We start from the raw sequence: 6011 nt of genomic DNA, 5'->3' as shown, positions 1-6011 counted from the left end.
GGATCATAAAGCAAGCTGAGGGCAAAGCACAAACTAGCATACTCACCCCCTACTCCCCAGGAGGGATATGTGTGATATTCCTCAGGCACTCCTGGCTGCCCAAGAACTAAGGACAGGACAGAAAACAAATGTTTAAGCCAATAGAACCTCTATCAGTTTACAAATATCTTACTACAATTACAAGAAAAAGACAATCTTATCAATAGCCTAATCCAGAAACTCCCTACTGTCTTAATGCTTTGCTAGAGGGAAAAACAACCTTAGCTAGATAATAGCCAGGCCTCTAGAAATCTGTGAGTTGTTAGCATATGAAAATCCCTTTAAGAAACTTCCTCTTATATATATATAACTCCACTGTATATAACCAGTCACCCTTCACGACCATAGTGCAGCTCTTTCAGCCCACGGGTCCTGTCCCCATGCTTTAATAAAATCACCTTCTTACACCAAAGATGTCTTCGAGAATTCTTTCTTGGCTGTCAGCTCTGAACCCCCAATTACCCCCAAACCTCATCACTACCGAGCTGGTGACTGAACCAATTCCCAAACCCCATTTTACCACCTGCTTTCTTGGGCCACTCCAAGTACCAATTGTGTTAGGTTATGCCTTTTAAGAAGCAGCACTAATAGCACTTCAACTAGTCTAAGGGTTAACTTGCCTCAAGCTTATGAACTCCTTGCTTACTGACCTAAGTCCCTTCATCTGTAGCAGAACTGCCTTACATTCTTTGACACTTGCAGACTACTAGTCTTGAGGAATGAAGGGCCACTTTACCAGAAGATAAGGGCTGACTACATTAGAAAACAGCTGCCATGGATGTCCACAACTCTGTTCAGGGTCATGTCAACTTATGACTAACCACCTGGGCACCTGCTTCTCTTACATGCAGTTCCCTTCCCTTTTCCCATGCCTTCCCTTTAAAACACTCTAGATTTGCCAGTCTTTGGTCTTTGAGATATTAGTCTACTATCTTCCCAGATTGCTGCCTTTCCAAATAAAGCAACCTTTCCTTTCCCACCTCACTTTTCTCTCAGTATTGATCTTTGAGTGGCAAGCAGTCAAATCTAAGTTTGGAAATAGTTCTGTGTCCAATAACATCACCAAGACATCCAGAAATGCATTAATTTTATTGCTGGTAATGGCTGTGAGACATAAAGGGGTAAAGAAGCAGGAATAGGGAAAGCCTTTAGACTACAATTCAGGTCTGACACTTATGAAACAAGGCAGGGAAGAAATGGGGATTGGATAGGAATAGCATGCAACAGAGGTGCAGCTTTGAGAGTCTCAATGAGCCCGACAGAAAGCTCCAGAGCAAAGATTGTCTATCACAGGAGGCTTGCACTGGACAAAATATCCACACTCTTGTATTCCTGTTTCTGTGTCATTGGGAGCTGTCGGGGTAGGGTTGTTGATTCAAATACAGCAACAAATCCTGAAGATGCTACAACTACTGGTTGTCAATGGCTTGTACTTCTCATTACAGGCCCTCAAAGGGAGATCTGAGCAATGCATTTTGCACTGTCATGCTGCTAAATGAGGTATGTGCTAGAGGCTAGGCCTTACTTTTTATATTGCAGATTCTATATCTGGGATCATTTCCCTTCTGTTTGAATAACATTTATTAGAATTTACTTAGTGGCGTTATTCTGGTTGTAAAACAGTTTTGAATGCTCTTTTTCTTGAGTATGTATCTAGGTATAGAATGATAAGTTCTCTTTTTTCCCCCACTTTAAGTTTATCATTTCACTGCCTTCTACCTTCTATGATACCCTTAAGAGTTCAACCATCATTCTAATTGCCTTTATTTTGTAAACTATCTTTCATCTCTGACGACTTTTTACAGTCTTTCTTCAACATTTATAACATGTGAGGATGTGGTTTTATTTTTATTTTTATCGCTTTAGATTGGGAGTCTTGGCTTTTTAATAACTACAAAAAAAAATTGGCTACTATCTATCTTTTCGTCATGCTTCCAAGTCCTTCTAGAAGTGCAATCAGACAAATGTTAGACTTTTCATTTTATTCTCCATGTCTCTTCTTTATTGTATTTATAAATCAGTCCTCCTGGAATACATTTTGGAAATTTTCTTCAAATTATATTTCTAGCGTAGACAGCATAAATTAATCAGATTTTTAACTCATATTCTGAATTTTGCATTTTATGTACTGTATTTTTTTCTACTTATTCTATTTGGTTGTGTTTTAAATCTCTTGGTCATTCTTTAAAATCTCCTGTTCCCAGCTCATTTTCAAGGATCTCATTTCTTTAAACATACTTGCTTTTCACTCTGATTGTTAATTCTGATATCTGAGATGTTTGTGAGTCTACTTCTGCTAGTTCTTACTCATAATATGTTTTCATTATTATTTGTGGTTTGTATTTTTGTGCCTGTATGGAGATCCTCCATTTTCTTGGAGTTCTCTCTGTGGAAATTCCTAGAATTCTGGGTTGTTCAGTTTCTCAGTAAGGATTGATGTGTTCTTTTCTCAGTATCCTGGAAGTATGACCAATCCTACTGAGAAATTAAATTCTGTGCTTGGGGTTTCCTTGGACCACACAAGTAACTTGAATGCAGACAGTAAATATGAGGACCAGACTAGTTTATGTTTATGTACTCTCAGAAAAGAATTTATCTTCATTTCCCCATAACTTAGTGCCAAGTTTGAGAAGGCATGTTTCCTTGACATCATCTTTTCTGGCAATGTTTCATTTTCTGTTTTTGTTTTTAATATCCTGAAGAAGTCAAAAATTTGGGCAGTGATATACTGTTAGATTCCCTAGGTGAATGGGCTGTACATTTATTTCATCCTCATATTAGCTCTCAAACAAGTAACTTGAGAATATCCAGTGTTCCACAGAAACTGAAGGTTGATTTGGTACCTACTTATTTGGCATTCCTGGTTTTAAATAATTTGGGGAGTTTTTCATATTCCTTAATTCTGTACCAATCTGTTGACACTTTATAAAAGATATTTTTATATTTCTATTTATTCTATTAAATATTCCCTCCTTAGGGAGAGACTGTTTAGAATATTGAATCCACCATATTTCTGCAAATAAGAAATACTAATAGCTCTTTATCCGTTAGTTTTTCATGGAATCCCAAATTTTTTCCAACTGTTTTTCACCAGAAAGTAAGATTGCATATTTTGGCAACTGGATACTTTAAATAAAACCAACTTTAATAAAACTCTAACTTACCCCAAAATATTCTTGTGAAAAAAGCTTTCCGTTGAGGAGAAGGAAAAAAGGTAGCGTGTGCCAAGAAGAAGCTGTTTGTCACAAAAGCGTTTTTGTATGTGTGTGTTTTGTTTTTAAGTCAACTTGCTGTTTGCTTCGTTATCCAATACAATCTTGATGTTAACAAAATGTTTGTTTCTTTCTGGCTTATCCATATTTTGTCCTCTTAGGGCTCTGTTTCTTACTGTTGATCTTCTCTCTGTTCGTTTCCATCCCAACGGAGCCAAAATTCCAAGCTCTTGTGTTGGGGCAGCATTCAGTCCATTGGATAATAGAAATATGCATTTCTAAGGTTCCCATTTACATTATCTTTCCTGTGAAAGATACTGAAGGACAAGAAATTTTCTACTGACCCCTGCAGGACCTTAGCCCCAACTCTCCCCTCCTCCTGATTGTACCACCAATGGCTGCTCCACAGCCCCACTCTTGTTCTTGCATCTTGTCCCATGATTAACACAGCCTGTTTCCCATATTTTTCAAGGTTTGAAAAATGAAATCTGATCTTCTTTAATAAAGCCTATGAAATCTTAAATGTCTTTCTCCTCTAGAACATTCAGTTTGAACACTTGTCACAGAGCAACTTTTAAAGTAATTGCTTGAGTTACTCCTTTTGTTTTCCTCCTTTCACCCCTCTTTTGTTCATTAAATGCTTATTAGTGACCAGACAATGAGTATTCTTGGCACTAGGATGACAAGGTGAATAAATATGACCTTTGCCCTCAAGGTGTTTTTTTTTTTTGTTTTTTTTTGTTTTTTTTTTTAGTAGAGAAGCAAGGAGTTCCTGTGTGATTTGAGACATTCTTCACATTTCCTGGTAACCAAAGTGATCCAAGTTTGGGTAAACTTAAACTCTACAAATGATAGGAGAAAAGAATAATGAGGGTGCATCTGATTCATCTGGAGATGGTAAGCTTATGTTTCTGGCCATGGAAGTTTCTTCTACAATACGCAGACAAAACACATTTCCACAAAGGAAGACATCTGATCTTCACATAAAATAAGATGCTTTTAAGGAATCTGATCCTTCAACTCCCTTCCAAAATGGGGAGGGAGATTCTGGCAAATTTATATCTTCCAGAAAAATAGGTATGTGAAAGTTGGATGGGTTCATTTACTGTGTTTAAGGAAATGTAAATATTTTAAACAGACCACTGGGGTGGCAATCAAGTCACCATATCTGAAGTTCCCCAAAATGTAAGAGAAAATATTTACCTTCAGATTATTTTGACTTGTTAGAACCTCAAGGCTGAACCAATCAACCTCAAGGGTTTTGACTGTATACCTTGCAATTGTCTCCAGCTCTAAAACTTCAAACTATTTAATAACTTAAGAAATGATCATTGTGTACTCCACTGTTATAAAGGTCTAAAATTAATTAAAAGTTAGAGTTCTTCACCCAATAAATTATATACTTTTGAAATGTTATAGATTTGCTTATGCATAGCTCTTATCTGAGAATTTAATATACGAGAAATAAGACTGTGTGTACATTACACCAGCTGTGTACCTATACTGCTATTTTATAGTAAAGGAAAACCCGATTTGTGATTATGAGAATGGAGCCCTGAGTTTTCCTTGTGGTGGCTGTAACTCCCTTATGCTCTACACCTTGGCTCTGCTGGCAGTGCTCTCTACTTCTGTTCTGCTGGCCTCACTGTAATTCTAGTTCACCCTGCTGTGGAACAATAGGGGAAATGGGAATAAAGACACCAGTAATAATGACAGCATATTATTGTATTATTGCAGCAGTGTGCCCCCACGCCCCCATTTTTTTGGTACCACAAGAGAGTATCATTTAGAAGAGAGTGTTTGTATGTGTAACCATTCTATTCCTATGAGGTAGATATCAAGTGTTATCCTCATTCTGTCACTGAGGAAATGGCCCTATTGCTGGGGATTGGCCCAAAGACACACTGTAAAATCACAGTAATATACGAGGAGCTAGCATTTTAGTAGACATTTGAGTATCTACTATGTGCTAGGAGTTTGTTAACGAAATCAAATTTCTTTATGGAGCAAAATTGCCAATGCCAGGGGGAAAGTTGGGAATGGTACTGAGAGAATATAAGGGTCTGGTAGATATGGAGTCTCCCTGAAACGAGAAGATTCAGAGGAAGTCTTGTAATATGCACTTGAAAGATCAGGTGACTGGTAGCACAGTTTCATTTCAAAGAGGAGCATTGTCTACAAGGAGTCAAGCACCTTACAAATGTTCTTGTTTAATTTCCTGCACCGCCCTATGAGGTAGGTGTTTTCCATGTCTCAGAGATAAGGAAATTGTGGTAAAAAGATCAAACCGCTAATGCGACAGAGAATGACTTCTGCTTCCAGGAAGATCAAGTGGAAGTACTTATCTCTTTTCCTCTCACTAAGCACAAGAAAACACCTGAACACTTCATATAAAACAAATATAAGTCTCTGAAAAATAGAGAAGAAGGACAATAGACTAGGAACCCCAGGACCCAAGGAGTGACAGTGTGGAGAAATCCCTGGGTTTTCTTTTAGCCAGAGGTTGACAACCCAGAAATGCTAACAGGCATAGACTGTAAAGGCCCAAACAAAGGCCTTTTCTCTGTACTAAAAAGACCAGGAAAGAAGAAACCTGTCAAGACAGGAAGCTTTTAGACAATAAACCCTCTATTCATGTCAAGCATCACAGAAAAACTGTGGTGGAGAGCCTAGATTTCTGCCTTCTGGAGGCTGTAAGATCCCCCACTGGGGTTGTATTAGGGAAAGCTGAACAAAAAATGAACTTGCATCCCTTCTAGG

This window comes from Puma concolor, chromosome C2, assembly GCF_028749965.1.
Source record: "Puma concolor isolate L17-30 chromosome C2, mPumCon1.1.hap2, whole genome shotgun sequence".
Lineage (NCBI taxonomy): Eukaryota > Metazoa > Chordata > Mammalia > Carnivora > Felidae > Puma > Puma concolor.
The sequence above is the reverse complement of the archived record's forward strand: the minus strand, read 5'-3'. Positions refer to the sequence as shown.